At 43.0% G+C, this 17,019-nt stretch overlaps 4 non-coding genes across 4 annotated transcripts; all 4 read right to left on the reverse strand.

The window, feature by feature from the left end:
- Nucleotides 1–605: 605 nt before the first annotated feature.
- Nucleotides 606–677, reverse strand: trnae-uuc. Its single transcript has one exon. It is a non-coding gene; the product is annotated as a tRNA-Glu (tRNA).
- An 898-nt stretch (nt 678–1,575) lies between these two features.
- On the reverse strand, nt 1,576–1,647 carry trnae-uuc. The gene has a single exon. It is a non-coding gene; the product is annotated as a tRNA-Glu (tRNA).
- Nucleotides 1,648–4,190: 2,543 nt separating this feature from the next.
- trnae-uuc lies at nt 4,191–4,262 on the reverse strand. The gene has a single exon. It is a non-coding gene; the product is annotated as a tRNA-Glu (tRNA).
- A 778-nt stretch (nt 4,263–5,040) lies between these two features.
- Nucleotides 5,041–5,112, reverse strand: trnae-uuc. Its single transcript has one exon. It is a non-coding gene; the product is annotated as a tRNA-Glu (tRNA).
- Between the last annotated feature and the right edge of the window lie 11,907 nt (nt 5,113–17,019).

Genomic DNA, 17,019 nt, shown 5'->3' on the forward strand with positions numbered 1-17,019 from the left:
GCCTTCTTCAGGGTCTTTGTCTCATATAGTGATTTTAAGTCAGTCAGAGAGTTGTGGGAAATTTTGCCACAAACTTTAGTTATGTATTGCAGCCTGTTTTGTTTTTTAAGAGTGAGGGACCCAAACCAGCTCACAAAGGCAAAGGAAAGAATAGTTTCAATAAAACAGCTAAGTTTACGACAGCGTCAACCTGAGGCTCGAAGGTGAGTTTGTCATCTATTATAATACCGAGGTATTTGTATTGCTTCACTACTTCCATAGCTTGATCGTTAATAAGGGTGGGGGGATTCTTCCTAAAGTCGATCAGCATTTCTTTACTTTTTGCCGCGTTAATGTTAATAAAAGACGACTTGCACCACTCTGTAAAATAATTTAAGGTAGCGCCACGCTCAGGGTCTTTGATCGTCAGCAGCGACACTATTACCGAGTCAGGCTACGGCGTAGGGTCCGTATCTACGGGTTAGTAACAAAGAAGTATGAAGATGCCTTCAGCATTGGTGCAGGTGGAGCAACATGAGTTGATGGGTCTTGCTCAATGACACTTCTGACCAAATCACCAACCTTGTGGCTGAAGGACAACCCTCTGAGCTACCATTAAAGGAAGATTCCCATACCGGGAGTTGAACCCGGGTCACCTGGGTGAAAACCAGGAATCCTAACCGCTAGACCATATGGGACCATGTGCAAGGATACCAATACTGAAAAACTGAGCCATTTAGCTTTGTTTGTGCCCTTCTTTTACACGCAAACAGAGAATTCGGGGGGAAATTCAACACTACCAGGAGAAGGCCTCGTTGCTGCAACGTGTAGTTAAATTTTTGGAGAGGTGCAAGTCAGGCTACGGCGTAGGGTCAGTATCTAAGGGTTCCTACGTACATACCTATGGCGTCGATTTAAACCAGAAGCATAAATTGGCCTTCAGCATTTGTGCAGGTGGAGCAGCATGAGTTTATGTGTCTTGCTCAATGACCCTTTTGACCAAATCACCAACCTTGAGGCTGAAATACGATCCTCTGAGCCACCATTAAAGAATATTTCCAGGCCACCTGGGTGAAAACCAGGAATCCTAACCGCTAGACCATATGGGACATATATCACTACATACTGTTGCCAGGCATCCTGCTTTCCTTTACTGTACTACTGGTACTCTACTACGAAGTTCTGGCTTATTGAAAGATTATTTTGTCTGTACACCCCCTGGTGTTTCGGAAAATACTGCAACGAACGATGTGTTGAGCATAAAAGTCTCCGTGCAGGCTCGTAGCGAAGGCCCAGGATACAGTGTCACACGTCAGTATAACCAAAGACTAAAGTGTGATTTACAGGTATGGTTGTGTGGAGGCTCCACGCAGAGCTTTCACCGTAGTCTATACGTAAGTGGCCTGAAGTTTCTACTTGTGTGTCTGTGTGTGCTTCATTCTCTTTAAGAGAATAGCAGGGCGACGTGTGTGTGTGTGGTAGAGCGAGCGAAGGTGATTATCTTCAGAGTGAATAGTGACTCTAGAGTGACACTTCTGACCAAATCACCAACCTTGTGGCTGAAGGCCAATCATCTGAGCCACCATTAAAATATGTTTCCCATACCGGGAGTTGAACCCAGGCCGCCTGGGTGAAAACCAGGAATCCTAACCGCTAGACCATATGGGACATATAACGTGTGGTACTGTTGCCAGGCATCCTGCTTTCCTTTACTATACTACTAGTACTCTACTACGGAGTTCTGGCTTATTGAAAGATTATTTTGTCTGTACGCCCCCTGGTGTTTCGGAAAATACTGCAACAAATGATGCGTTGAGCATTAACGTCTCCGTGGCAGGAGATGAGTCGGGGGGGAAATGCAACGCTACCAATACCCTGTTTACACGACATTTCCCTTTGTTTGTGCCCTTCGTTTACACGCAAACGGAGAATTCGTCTCTGAAAACGAGTCTTTCTAAAACCTCCAGCCAGAGTGGAGATTTTGGAAAACGTTGTTTGCACGTTTGCACATTTGCACATTTGCACGTTTGCATGTTTGCACGTAAACATACGGAGGTTTAGGCAGCCGAGGAAGTGAGGAAGAGAAGAGAGAGGAAGTGATTGGTTGCTGTCGTTGCTATTGACAAATATGATTTTAGCAACGAAATTGTTGGCCTAAAACAGTCCTTACTTCCCCTGTCCCAATCACCTGTCTGCTTCTCTACACAAAGTGTTGTGACCATCTTTAAACACTGCAAAGCCAAAACAAGTCCGGGCCCAGACAACATTGGTAGCCGTGTTCTCTCCTGTTGTGCAGAACAGCTAGGCCCCATTTTTAATTATATTTTTAATCAATCAATGTGTCAACAGAAGGTTCCTGACTTATGGAAACAGTCAATTATAGTCCCTGTTGCAAAAATCAGCCGCCCAAAGATTTTAAATGACTACAGACCCATAGCCCTTACGTCACTTGTGATGAAGTCCTTTGAAAAGCTGATCAAAAGAGAACTGACATTTATGACGACCAGTCTCCTCGACCCACTACAGTTTGCATATAGACTCAACAGAGGGGTCCAGGATGCAACTGTGACAGTACTCAACCTCATCCTTAAACATCTTGAGGGAAATAAAAAACCACGCTAGACTACTGTTTGTGGATTTTTCTTCAGCCTTTAACACTATTCAGCCGCACCTGTTGGTTGAGAAGCTCTTGCATCAGTTCCAACTGGAGGCCAACCTTGTGGGCTGGATATTGGACTTCCTCACAAATAGATCTCAGCGAGTGAGGGTAAATGGTTAGTTCTCTGACTGGGCCCTCTCATCAACTGGCTCACCACAGGGGTGTGTTCTTTCCCCCCTCCTCTATATTCTGTACAACAATGACTGCTGCTCTGTGACTGAAAACCGACACTTTGTGAAGTTTGCTGATGATACGGTTATTGTCAGCTTACTGAACAATGAGGAAACTTCACACGGTCCAGTCATGGACCATTTTGTAACATGGTGCCAGGATGCCTTTCTTGAGCTGAACGCCTCAAAGACAAAAGACATGTGTATTGACTTTAGGCATAATGTCACTAACAATGTAAAAACTAGTATAAATGGTCAGGAAATAGAGGTTGTTAAAGAGTACAAGTATTTAGGATCCATTATTGATGACAAGTTGAGCTTCGAGCCAAATACTAGTTTGCTTTGCAAGAAAGGCCAGCAGCGCCTGTATTGCCTTAGAAAGCTGGCCACGTTTAATGTGGACAAGACCCTGTTGACCCTTTTCTATGGGTCCTTGGTTGAGTCAGTTGTCACCTTCTCCTTAATCTGCTGGTATGGCTCCATTACTGTAAAACAAAAAAACGCCCTCTCCAGATTAATTAAGGTGAGCCGCTGTATCACAGGTTCTAGGCAGAAAGGCCTGGAGGAACTCTATCAGAAGCAGATGCTAAAAAGGGTTGAATCTATCCTGTCAGATAGTTCTCATCCCTTACGGGCTGAATTTCAGATGTTGCCATCCGGATCACGCTTTATACTTCCAAAACTCAGAACAAATAGATATAAACACTCCTTTGTACCTGCAGCCATTCTACTTTTTAATTCTATAAAGAACCATAGATAACTTGATTTATTATTTATGTTTTTAAATTTGCCTGAAAGGTAGGCAATCTCTGTATTGTGTGTATGATTGTGTGTGATTTTATTATACTACCTGCTGCATAACAAATTGCCCCCACTGGGGGACAAATAAAGTAACTTGACTTGAAATGATTTTCGGGATTCTGATTGGCTAATGTGGGCTTGAGCTTCTCGTTACAGCGCCACCTACAGGTCTGGCGTGCTCTTGACGGCATTGACGGCATATGTACACGCGTATGTGTAAACAAACACTTTTCTGAAAACTTACAGCTGTGCAGGATGTTATTTTAGAAAACGGACAGGTTGAAATGTCCTTTTATGTAAATAGCCGGCCACGTGTAAACGTAGCACAAGCCACGGCCGAGTGACGTGTGCGTTGCCGGGACGTGTAGTTGGAGAGGTGCACGTCAGGCTTTGGCGTAGGGTCCGTATCTACGGGTTCCTACGTACGTACCACGGTGTCTATTTAACCCAGAAGCATAAATTGGCCTTCAGCATTTGTGCAGGTGGAGCAACATGACTTTATGGGTCTTGCTCAATGACACTTCTGACCAAATCACCAACCTTGTATAAGGCCAATCATCTGAGCCACCATTAAAGAATATTTCCCATACCGGGAGTTGAACCCAGGCCGCCTGGGTGAAAACCAGGAATCCTAACCACTAGACCATATGGGACATGTAAAATTACATACTGTTGCCAGGCATCGTGCTTTCCTTTACTGTACTACTGGTACTCTACTATGGAGTTCTGGCTTATTGAAAGATTATTTTGTCTGTACGCCCCCTGGCGTTTCGGAAAATACTGCAACGAACGATGCGTTGAGCATACAAGTCTCCGTGCAGGCTCGTAGCGAAGGCCCAGGATACCGTGTCACACGTCAGTATAACCAAAGACTAAAGTGTGATTTACAGGTATGGTTACAGGTATACGTAAGTGGTGTGAAGTTTCTACTTGTGTGTCTGTGTGTGCTTCAGTCTCTTTAAGAGACTATAGGGCCGGAATGTGTGTGTGTGTGTGTGTGTGTGTGTAGTGTGGTAGAGCAAGTGAGAGAGTGACAGTGGTTATCTTCAGAGTGAGTAGTGACTCTAGAGTCATAGTGTGAGAAACAAAGTGTCTCCCCTGTTCTTTCTGGCCACGTGGGAAATCTGGAGCAGGAGAAGTTAACCCTCTTCTTGATCTCATGTTGTTGATGGAGAAGGAGAACCAGGAAATGAGTCCGGGGGGGGGGGAATTCAACGCTACCAAGAGAAGGCCAATCAAAGCGCGTCGCTGCAACGTGTAGTTACATTTTTTGGGAGGTGCAGGTCAGGTTACGGGATAGGGTCCGTATCTACCTTCAGCATTTGTGCAGGTGGAGCAACATGAGGTTATGGGACTTGACTTGCTCCCTTTAGACCAAATCACCAACCTTGTGGCTGAAGGCCAATCATCTGAGCCACCATTAAAGAATATTTCCCATACCGGGAGTTGAACCCGGGCCACCTGGGTGAAAACCAGGAATCCTAACCGCTAGACCATATGGGACACATATCATATAAAAATCTAAATCAGATTTGTTAAAACACACTTCAGTAAAAGTAGTTTAAGTAACTTTTGTGATAACTTTCATGTTGAGATTTAAACTAAGTAACTGGGACGATGGAGGGTAGAAGTTCATTAAGCCACAGAGTGATGAAAATAAAATAAAAAACTAAATTATCAGGTTGTGTTCTACATGTGAGACATTTGAGGACGCCATCTTGGGCTTTAGTAGACAACTGATCAACATTTTCTGACATTTTACAGACCAAACAACTAATCCATTAATCAATAAAAATAAAAATAATCTTTATTTTGTTTTATTTTTATTTTTTTTAGAAAAATTATTAATTCTTTTGACATTTTTGTCACATTTCTTCTTCTTTTTTTAAATATTTTTATTTTATTATGCATAAACAGTATAAAGGTATTTCATACATCTCATTATTCATATTTCAGATCATTCACACTAGGACACAACAGACAAGAAATGCCATAAACATAAATTAAAATAAAACAAACTAAATAAAGACACAAAACTACAAAACAGACAAATCAAACAACTCAGATAACACTTTCCTTGACATTATTGTAAAAATTTATAAAATCTAATTATAATACATTTAAAATTCAAATTCTCTATGAGACTGCCATACATATCTTCAAAAAGTCTGCGGTTCTGTCTTTACTATTATAATAAATTCTGGTCAAAACAGAGTAGTGTGAGGGTTCATTCCACCAGTGGACTATGGACCTTTTTCACAGCAGACATGTTGACTTGTCATAGCAGGAAAAGCACAGCTGAAATGAATAACCTTAACGATGGCTCAATTTCATCAAGTGTCCCAGTAAGCTATTTCAGTGAGTCAGCATGCACAATACCAGGACCTCTCCTAAGTGGAATGCAGCCATCAGTAATGGTTTAATACCAGGACCTCTCCTAAGTGGAATGCAGCCATCAGTAATGGTTTAATACCAGGGTCTCTCCTAAGTGGAATGCAGCCATCAGTAATGGTTTAATACCAGGGTTATGTACTTAACAAAACTTACTTTTTACTTTTTACTTAACAAAAAAGTGTGAAATAACTGAAAACATGTCTTATATTTTAGATTCTTCAAAGTAGCCACCCTTTGCTTTTTTTGATAACTCTGCAAACCCTTGGTGTTCTCTCAATGAGCTTCATGAGGTAGTCACCTGAAATGGTTTTACCTTCACAGGTGTGCTTTGTCAGGGTTAATTAGTGGAATTTGTTCCCTTATTAATAAAAAGCAAAGGGTGGCTACTTTGAAGAATCATATGTTAGAACCAAGCAATATCCATATGTGTTCATTCATAGTTTTGATGCCTTCAGTGAAAATCTACAATGTAAATAGTCATGAAAATAAAAAGGAAACACATTGAATGAGAAGATGTGTCCAAACTTTTGGCCTGTACTGTACTTTCAAATTTATTCCACTTGTCAGACATATTAATTCCCAAAAGACATTAACGAGGTGAAAGGGGAACAGATACATTTAAACACTGAGATATCAACTGGGTAACAAATAACGCCAGCAGAGGAGTGGTATCTCACTGTTCAATGAAAATAATCTTTTAAAAGTTGCAGCCCTAATTTAAACGTGTGCAAGCGATGTGAAACTCTATCAGCTGTTTTTTTATTTTCATTTTTTTTATTTGTTTACAGTGTTGCTGTTATGAAAGCCGCTCAGCCGTGACAGCTGCTCAGTCCGTCCGTCCGTCCGTCCGTCCGACTGACTGACCGGACCGACAGACACCCGAGGAGCCGCAGCAGACACCAGGAAATGAGAGAGGACTCATCGTTCAGTGTCAGAGTAGCCTACAGTAGAGGCCATGGGTGCAGGCAGGCAGCAGCCAGTCCTCCCACAGAGAGGAGCATGTAGCTGTCAATCAGCGGCCCGTTGGCCCCGCCCCTCTCATTAGGAAGGCAAACAATGACGAAGAGGAGGAGGAGGAGGAATCAGACACCAGAGCCACGAAACCAACTGACCCCATCCAGTACCCATCACCCCCTGAAACACAGAGGGGTGTGTGTGTGTGTGTGTGTGTGTGTGTGTGTGTGTGTGTGTGTGTGTGTGTGTGTGTGTGTGTGGAGAAAATTACTGCAATGTGTGTGCCTGTGTGTTTGTGTGTGTGTGTGTGCCTGTGTGTGTGTGTGTGTGTTTTGTGTGTGTGCCTGTGTGTGTGTGCCTGTGTGTGTGTGTGTGTGTGTGTGTTTTGTGTGTGTGCCTGTGTGTGTGTGCCTGTGTGTCTGTGTGTGTGTGTGTGTGTGTGTCTGTGTGTGTGTGTGTGGAGAAAATTACTGCGATGTGTGTGCCTGTGTGTGTGTGTTTGCATGCGTGTGTATGTGTGTGTGTGTGTGTGTGTGTGTGTGTGGAGGAAATTACTTTGATGTGTGTGTGTGTGTGTGTCCTGTGTGTGTGTGTGTGTTGTGTGTGTGTGTGTGTCGCTGTGAGTGTGTGTTTGTGTGTGCGTGTGTTTGCGGGCGGTGTGTGTGTGTGTGTGTGTGTGTGTGCGCCGTGTGTGTGTGTGTGTGCGCGTGTGTGTGTGTGTGTGTGTGTGTGTGTGTGTTTGCATGCGTGTGTGTGTATGTGTGTGTGTGTGTGTGTGTGTGGAGGAAATTACTTTGATGTTAGTGTGTGTGTGCCTGTGTATGTGTGTGTGTCTGTGTGTCTGTGTGTGTGTCTGTGTGTGTGTGTGTGTGTGTGTGTGTGGTTGGGGGGGTTAACTTCCAATCCTTTTAGGATTATGCCCCCCTCTCCTCTCTCTGGCTCTGTTCTTCACTCTTTCACTCTGCTGCCCCTCGGGCAATCACGTTAAAACTTGCATGGCCAGCGCTCATTCAGATATCTCTAACAATGCGGAGCAGCCGTAACCATGTGAGCGCTGGCAAAGCACGCAGGAATGCACAGATTCTGGTCCCCCCATCACTCCCTGGACTAAAAAAAAAAAAGGGAAATATTGAAGGCGATGAAGCATTTCCCAGATGTCTCAGAGCAAAATGGCTGCTTTTTATTTATTGTTTTTATAAAGGACGATTAGCAAAGACGGGAAAAAGTCACATGAATTCAAAGCACGTGTGATCATTGAACACGCGGTAGATTTTATAATTATGTAGATGTGAAATTTAAAGTTAAGCTTTTACCTTATCAATTTTAGCTGACATTTTCACACAGGAAACAAACACTTTTTTTAAAACGCAACACGGCCATTTTCATGTCGTTTTTGGTCACTGTATGACCTACACTGGATCTATTTATTCAGGATTATCATTTTTAAAATGCATTCTCATGAACTGGCTCGTATGATATTGTACAATAAAAACCTTAGCACAACAATGGACCTTTTTCACAGCAGACATGTTGACTTGGTCTCTCCTAAGTGGAATGCAGCCATCAGTAATGGTTTAATACCAGGACCTCTCCTAAGTGGAATGCAGCCATCAGTAATGGTTTAATACCAGGACCTCTCCTAAGTGGAATGCAGCCATCATTAATGGTTTAATACCAGGACCTCTCCTAAGTGGAATGCAGCCATCATTAATGGTTTAATACCAGGGCCTCTCCTAAGTGGAATGCAGCCATCATTAATGGTTTAATACCAGGGTCTCTCCTAAGTGGAATACAGCCATCATTAATGGTTTAATACCAGGACCTCTCCTAAGTGGAATGCAGCCATCATTAATGGTTTAATACCAGGACCTCTCCTAAGTGGAATGCAGCCATCATTAATGGTTTAATACCAGGGCCTCTCCTAAGTGGAATGCAGCCATCATTAATGGTTTAATACCAGGACCTCTCCTAAGTGGAATGCAGCCATCATTAATGGTTTAATACCAGGACCTCTCCTAAGTGGAATGCAGCCATCAGTAATGGTTTAATACCAGGGCCTCTCCTAAGTGGAATGCAGCCATCAGTAATGGTTTAATACCAGGACCTCTCCTAAGTGGAATGCAGCCATCATTAATGGTTTAATACCAGGACCTCTCCTAAGTGGAATGCAGCCATCAGTAATGGTTTAATACCAGGGCCTCTCCTAAGTGGAATGCAGCCATCAGTAATGGTTTAATACCAGGACCTCTCCTAAGTGGAATGCAGCCATCATTAATGGTTTAATACCAGATCGCACAGATCGCGTACCTGCAGTATGGTTTGGAGGACTTGTTGCACTAGTGGGCAAGAAAGAGTAGCTTTAGATGACTTTTCGACATTTTTAGTACAAAGGTTAAAACCAGCCCTTTCAAATAGAATCAAATATATTTTAGAACGAGATTATAATGTTTATTAATTTGACTAATACAACCCATCTAGCTGCTGATGTCGGTGCTGGGGTAAGAGCATAGCTCTCTTTCACTGTACGTCACTTTGGATTAAGTCTCAGCGAAATGTCCTAAAATGTGAACGAACACCACGCAAACAGCACCTGATTCCCCCAAACCGCAGAGAGGAGCAGAGGGCAGAAACCAGCGCTGCCTTCCGAGGCAATCGCCATCCGGCCTTATCTCCAGGTCCAGTCAAACTAGAGGCGGCGAGAGAGTCTGCTCCATCATCAGAGCCGTCCATTTGATAGGATTCTGGCACTGCAGCTAATCAATCTGCAGCACAGAGCTGCCAGAAGACCGGTAACAAAGCTCAAAGAGCCTCACAAATGGCCCAGTCCCGGGGATAAGCCCCTGCACAGGATTACATATTGATTTTGAGCGTCTAAAAAAGCTTATCGTATAAAACCGCCACACACTACAAAAGTAGCGGAGTCTATGCATCATGAACCCGTCTTTTAGAGAGGAGAATCAACTTTCAAATACAGAGACCCCGAGCATCAACCAAAACAGAAATAAATGGCACAGAAATCAATGGCAGGGGTGAGGTGTGGGCGGCTCATTGTTAACGGGGGGAATCACAACTCGACCTCGCCTGGGGGAGAGGGGGTAAATGGAGGCTGCATGTTAGCTTCTTTGTATTTATTTATTTTTATCATCAAAAATTCTCCTCGTGAAGCTTTCATTAATATGGAAATTAAGTGTTTAATATGTTTTTAAATATCTTTTTAGGTTTGTTTTCAATAACGTCGCTATCGGGCTGAAAACATTTTATTAAGAATAAGATTAAGATTCAACTTTGTTGTCATTGTGCAGAGTAGAAGTACAAAGACAATGAAATGCAGTTTGCGTCCAACCAGAAGTGCAAAAAGAGCAGAAAAGAGCAATGTGATATACAAAGTATAGACAGGTGGTGCAAAGGCAGGACAGGAAATCTAATGCAGTACAGTAGTGTACAGCTGGTTTACAGAAGGTGGTTTGGAGTAATATAAATAAAATATAAATATGTGCAGTGTATCAGCGGTTACTTTATGTCACAAACTGTATCTTTTCGGGCGTTAGAAACTTGAAGACATTTTATTGAGGTACACTTCTCAGACGAAGTCAGACAAAAATAGCTCGTCACTGTTTTAAGGTTACTTGTAAAGTCCACAGACAGACGTGAACAAGGGTGACGATTACCCATCATCATCATCATCATCATCATCATCATCATCATCGAAGTCTCAAGTGTCGGCTAAATGAAATGCAATGTAAAAATGTGATGCGTTGACTTCTTCAACTGCTCGTCCACTTTGTCTTCTCTGACTGAAAGTTAAAGGTCCCATGGCATGAAAATTACACTTTAGGAGGTTTTTTTTAACATTAATATGAGTTCCCCCAGCCTGCCTATGGTCCCCCAGTGGCTAGAAATGGTGATAGGTGTAAATCGAGCCCTGGGTATCCTGCTCTGCCTTTGAGAAAATGAAAGCTCAGATGGACCAATCAGGAATCTTCTCCTTATGAGGTCATAAGGAGCAAGGTTACCTCCCCTTTCTCTGCTTTGCTCGCCCAGAGAATTTGGCCCACCCATGAGAGAGAGAGAGACATCATGACTTTCAAACAAGCAAAGTGGCAGTTGGCCAAGGCCACACCCCCACCCTCCACCTTGCCCCCCCCTCTCTCCTCCACAATAGCTACAGACACAGAAATGGCACATCCTAAGGAAAGCTCATTGTGGGACTGGCTCTAGTGGCTGTAATTCTGCACCAAGGCTGAATTTCGGGAAAGAGACTTCAGATACAGTATTAGGGGACCACTAAGGTCTATATAAAAGAGACTTCAGATACAGTATTAGGGGACCACTAAGGTCTATATAAAAGAGACTTCAGATACAGTATTAGGGGACCACTAAGGCCTATATAAAAGAGACTTCAGATACAGTATTAGGGGACCACTAAGGTCTATATAAAAGAGACTTCAGATACAGTATTAGGGGACCACTAAGGTCTATATAAAAGAGGCTTCAGATACAGTATTAGGGGACCACTAAGGCCTATATAAAAGAGACTTCAGATACAGTATTAGGGGACCACTAAGGCCTATATAAAAGAGACTTCAGATACAGTATTAGGGGACCACTAAGGCCTATATAAAAGAGACTTCAGATACAGTATTAGGGGACCACTAAGGCCTATATAAAAGAGACTTCAGATACAGTATTAGGGGACCACTAAGGCCTATATAAAAGAGACTTCAGATACAGTATTAGGGGACTGCTAAGGTCTATATAAAAGAGACTTCAGATACAGTATTAGGGGACCACTAAGGTCTATATAAAAGAGACTTCAGATACAGTATTAGGGGACCACTAAGGTCTATATAAAAGAGACTTCAGATACAGTATTAGGGGACCACTGAGGTCTATATAAAAGAGACTTCAGATACAGTATTAGGGGACCACTGAGGTCTATATAAAGAGACTTCAGATACAGTATTAGGGGACCACTAAGGTCTATATAAAAGCATCCAAAGAGCACCATGTCATGGGACCTTTAAATGGCGCTGACACACCAACCCGATAATCGGCCGTCGGACAGTCTGGCGAGGTCAGTGACTCGAGTCTGTTCGGTGTGTTCCGTGCCGTCGTCAGTCGGACTCAATGACCCATCTGATTGGTGGAGTGCTAACCCTTGACTAGCGTATCAGGGCTTTTTCCACAAGAAGAAGCCCAAGCGCTGAGAACGCCAGTATCTTCTTATTACGAGCTATCGTATTCTCGTATGACAACAACGATCCTTCTTGACTACTATCGCCTCTCTCTGATGGAAACAGTGACTGACGACAGCGTGCTCTGTGTTTACGAGGTCTACAGAGATGTTCTGTCAATGTCAATTTTTTGGGGCGACAATACAGATTAGTGCCGCCTACTGTTATGGAGAAGCATTACGTCTCGCGCACGCGCAGAACGTACCCCCAAGTCGGCGTCGCTTCGTTGTGTTCACAAGGCACTTTTTGGGACCAACTCGGGGAGACGGGAGCCTGTCAGAGCCTTAAGTTATAAAACGTCCTGCAGAGGGAAACGGACGATGGCACCTGAAAGCAATTCCATTGCTGTTACAGGCTGGCAGGAAACCTTCATCGGGAGAAGTTTGAGGACATCTTTGACTCCCAACTGCACTCAAACACACACACATACACACACACACACACACACACACACACACCAATCACCCAAAAAATAAACAAAAAACCTGCATGTCCTTGATACAAGAGGCAACGTCAAAAATACAGCCTCTTCCCCTTCCATCAATAATCTGCACTTAATAATCAGGAGATTAACTGATTAACCGAGGTGTGCAGATGACTGGCGGCAGGCGCAGGAGGGAGGCTGAACAGCAGAGCGTCGCCCCCCCCCCCTCCCTCCAAACATAAAACTAATTAGAATTGATTTATTATGGATCAGGTACCTTATCAGGTGAGCGAGAGAATTACCATGGTGAGCCAAAGGGCGCTGCTGAATGGGAAAATCAATCAGAGTCGACCGCGCCGCATCCCAACGAGAACGAAACTGCCTCTGCAATGTTTTCAAAAAATCATGTCATGATTTTACATTTTTACACACGTAAAGTTAAATATGAATTCCAGCAAGATGCGGCTGACGAGCGTGTATCGTGTAGGGCTGCACGGCCCGAGGAAAAATAAATGTGATTTGGGATATTACGTGCGATAAATAAACAGATATTAAAGTGGACTCAGTTCTGCTGCTTTCAGTATTCTGCTAAAATGCAACAAATTGCTTGTTGAATTTAAAAATACTGTAAATGAAAGGAAATCATTCCCAACGTTCTTTTACTGAACAAATTGATTTAAAAAAGCACCAATAAAAAGAATGATAGTTACATTATAAAGTGCAGCTTCCTGCTGATATTTTCTTTCAGCTAACAACTGTCTTTCACGATGATGTATCCAATCAAATCTCCTAAATTTACGACCTTATATGTTAGGACTGTTAACGATCACCAGTTGTTTTTGTCCCTTTTTTGACACTTTCTTTAAAATGTTTTGTCCCTTTTTTAGTTTTCGGACTGTTGACGCGTTCGTCCACTACCACCAGTACTGTATACGCGCCACTCAGCAACTTATTACCACTACTGTTACACTTATTTTTGGAATTCACGGTCAAAAAAGCAGAAATTATTAATTATTTGGACGAATATTAGAGTAATGTATGTTGACAGATAATCACAGACTGGTGTGTGTCAAAGTTTTAGTCCGAATACTGTTTACAAACCGTTAAAATTTTTTTTTCAAACGCTATAAAATTGAAGAAAACACTCAAAATGTTATAAAAGTGTAGTGATCATTAATTTTCCTTGAAAAGAGCGTTTGTAGGGAACCATCCATGTTATTTTGGGGGTAATTTGGCTAAAAAGAAACCCATATTTCTGATATAGACATGTTGGACAACATGAGGCATCGATGAGTGGAGAGCCTTGTGTTCAGCAGCTCGTCGAACCCTCCTTCTTGTTCTCTCTCCCTGGGCAACTTGTAAAAACTTCATCAATATGTTAATGACTTAATCTTTAAACACTTAAAGAAACCATTAATAAACATTGATTTTGAACACTTGCCACCATTAAGCCAGTGCAAATAGCTGATGCACAAACTGCAACGGAGGGGCAATTTGTGGAGGATTACCAACGGAAAATGGACACGCGGGAGACATTGATCGCGCTTTTCAGTGGCGACGATGAAACGAGGCTGATTGAGGATGACTCAACCTTTCTTCTGTCGTTGAGGTCAGCGAGCTTTTTCAAAGGGAATATGCTCTCTAAAATCACGTTGTTGAAGAATCCTGTGACACAGCCAAAGTTTCCTTCTCACTGAGGCCACCCACAGTCAACATACTCACACACACACACACACACACACACACACACATGTCTGGGCTTGGCTCGACTTGAACTTAAACAGAAATTAAAACATAATTTTATCCCTGTGATCTGCAGAAAACACAGACACTGTGACAGAGGCAGAAACAAGAGAACCAACGCCGTCAGCCGTGTCTCGATGAAAAATAATACTCTACAATCTCTGTGCTTCACAGGCTGGAGGCTGAAAAATAATGCACTGCAATTCACAGGAATCCCATGTATTTATTACTGAATGTAACACGTTGACTGCTGCTGTATAAGACTGGGAAAGTACTCGTAGGGAGGAGGTCGGGGGGGGGGATGTTTGGATCCTAAAACAGAGAGCTTTGAAGCCAGAGAGCAGAGTTTGTGTCCCGGAAGAAGTTAAGAGGAGATCACGAGACGTTCACCCAGGAAACGGGTGTTCGTGTCCTGGGAGTACTTAAGGGGACCGATTGTTTTAATCCAAACCACAATCTTAACCTAACCCTAAAAGCATGACTCTGCAATTTGAAAAACAGACTTAAAAACCTACAAGCATGACTCTGCAATTTAAAGAAACGGATTAAAAAGCCGACAGGCACGATTATGCAATTTCAATGTGACAAAAATAAGTATGGGGAAATGCAGGAATGGAGAACTTCGAGTGCTCTTGCCTTTGGTTCCCCATACCAAACTGCCCAGTCGTTTGACGAAGACAGAGGGAATCATCGTGATAACTTTCACATCACCTAACCCTAACCCTAACCCTAACCCTAACTGTCAGCTTAACTGACGCTCACCTTTTGGCGGCTGAATTTAACAGCAACGACTGCTCAAACGACCGTCCCGTTCAATGTGCTCTGTACTTTGTTTGGGACTGACAAGGCCCGAGCCCCGACAGAATTCGGCCCAACCCCCGACAAGTACATTTTGATTGACAGCTTTTTAAAAGCCCGAGCCGCTTACAGCCCGACATTATTCAAACGTGCGCACGCACACGCAGTTCTTTTGCCTTTTGTCAAGAATGAGTCATTTATACATATTTTAACACCATTTATTCGGGACTAATGTAAGCTGTAGGCCACTTAAAAGTTGGAACAAAGAAATAAAATAAGACCTCCAGAGGCCAGCCTCCGTTTCACCTTCTCGGCATCCATTTTCACGCTAATCGACACGCATCACCTGACCCGTCGGGTCCCGTCGGGTGCAAGCAAAGATCTTCAGCTCTACTCTGTGCGCTGCTCACAGTTACCCTCATATGATCAGTCGGCCTAACTTAACTGTGAAGCCCGCTAAACTTTGTCACATGACCGGCCGGCTGTCACGGTCATTTTTGCACGATATCATACAAATTGTTGGGCATGCATTTTCGTCACAATGACTACGTTTACAAGCTGTCAATTTTCGGGTTATGGTCGGGTTAAGGTCATTATTCGGGTTTCTGAAACATTTGGAATAACCCGTTTACATGCGTGAGCAGAGAGAGTTACTCCTACATGGAATTTGTAATCAAATGGCAATATCCCAACGTAAACGGCGACGCACGGTTAGCGTCTGGACGTAGCTTACGAATACAATTAATACGCCTTTTCGGTCACCTTCTTATAAATCTCACTATCTCGGTACTTTCTGCCGTCAACAAAAGACATTATATTCATGGTTTTCACCACACTTTTCCTCCTCGCTCCAAAAGTGTGGTGCTGTGCTGCGTCTCGCCATGTTTACCTCTACTTCTTGTTTACTTCCGGTATACTGCGCGCAGGTTTTCTGCATTGACATATATATATAACTATATTATTATAGTATATAATTATTATTATAACTATGTTTTCTGGCGCATACAAGAAGTTCCTCTACTCAAAAGACCGAGACTCCTTGCGAATAGAATATGCGCAGAACACAAATCAATGTTCCTTGTGATGGGGATATGCCGATACGCGTTTACATGGCCAAAATTTCGGGTTAGAAAAGGGGTAACCCAGGTAGCATATTCTGGTTTTTGCCGGTGTTTACATGGCCGTGCGCGACCGGGTTATTGCTAATATTCCGGTTTTGAACGGGTTATTGGCTGCATGTAAACATAGTCAATATTGTGTTAAAACATTAGGACAGTATTACATCAACAATATCCACTATTCAGTACATCTAGCCATGCAAACACATCCTGGAATATGTACAAAATCTGGCTGCGTGGTGAGCCAGTTGAGCTACAGTTGATAGTTTTAAACGGAAAAACTACAGTCTGCCGTCAGATCTACGCCAGTGCTGCACAGAAAAGCATCTGCTCGTGTGAGGTGTTTAATCTAATCCGCAGCCCGACAAAGAGAATCCCATGTCTGTGTATTGCCGTGAGTATTGTCTTCAGTCGCTTGTGTTTTTTTTTTATTAATAGACATTTTGGCGGAAGGCCCGGCGCTGCCAGTCACCGAGTCACAAACTAAATTCTCCTTCTTCGTTCTTTCATATTCCTGCCTCTGCTTGCACACATTCCCCCCTCCACAGGTTTGGTTTGTGCCAACACAAATGTTTTTGTTTTAGCATTTCTTTTTTCTTAAAGATCATTTCTTTTGGCATTTCAGGCCTTTATTTGATAGGACAGCTTAGACATGAACTGAACCAGCAGCCGCTGCATTGAGGACTGAGCCTTTTGAATATGTTCACATGCTCTACCAGTTGAGCTACCCAGGCGCGCTGGTTTT

Source organism: Perca fluviatilis, chromosome 1 (assembly GCF_010015445.1).
Source record: "Perca fluviatilis chromosome 1, GENO_Pfluv_1.0, whole genome shotgun sequence".
Taxonomy (NCBI): domain Eukaryota; kingdom Metazoa; phylum Chordata; class Actinopteri; order Perciformes; family Percidae; genus Perca; species Perca fluviatilis.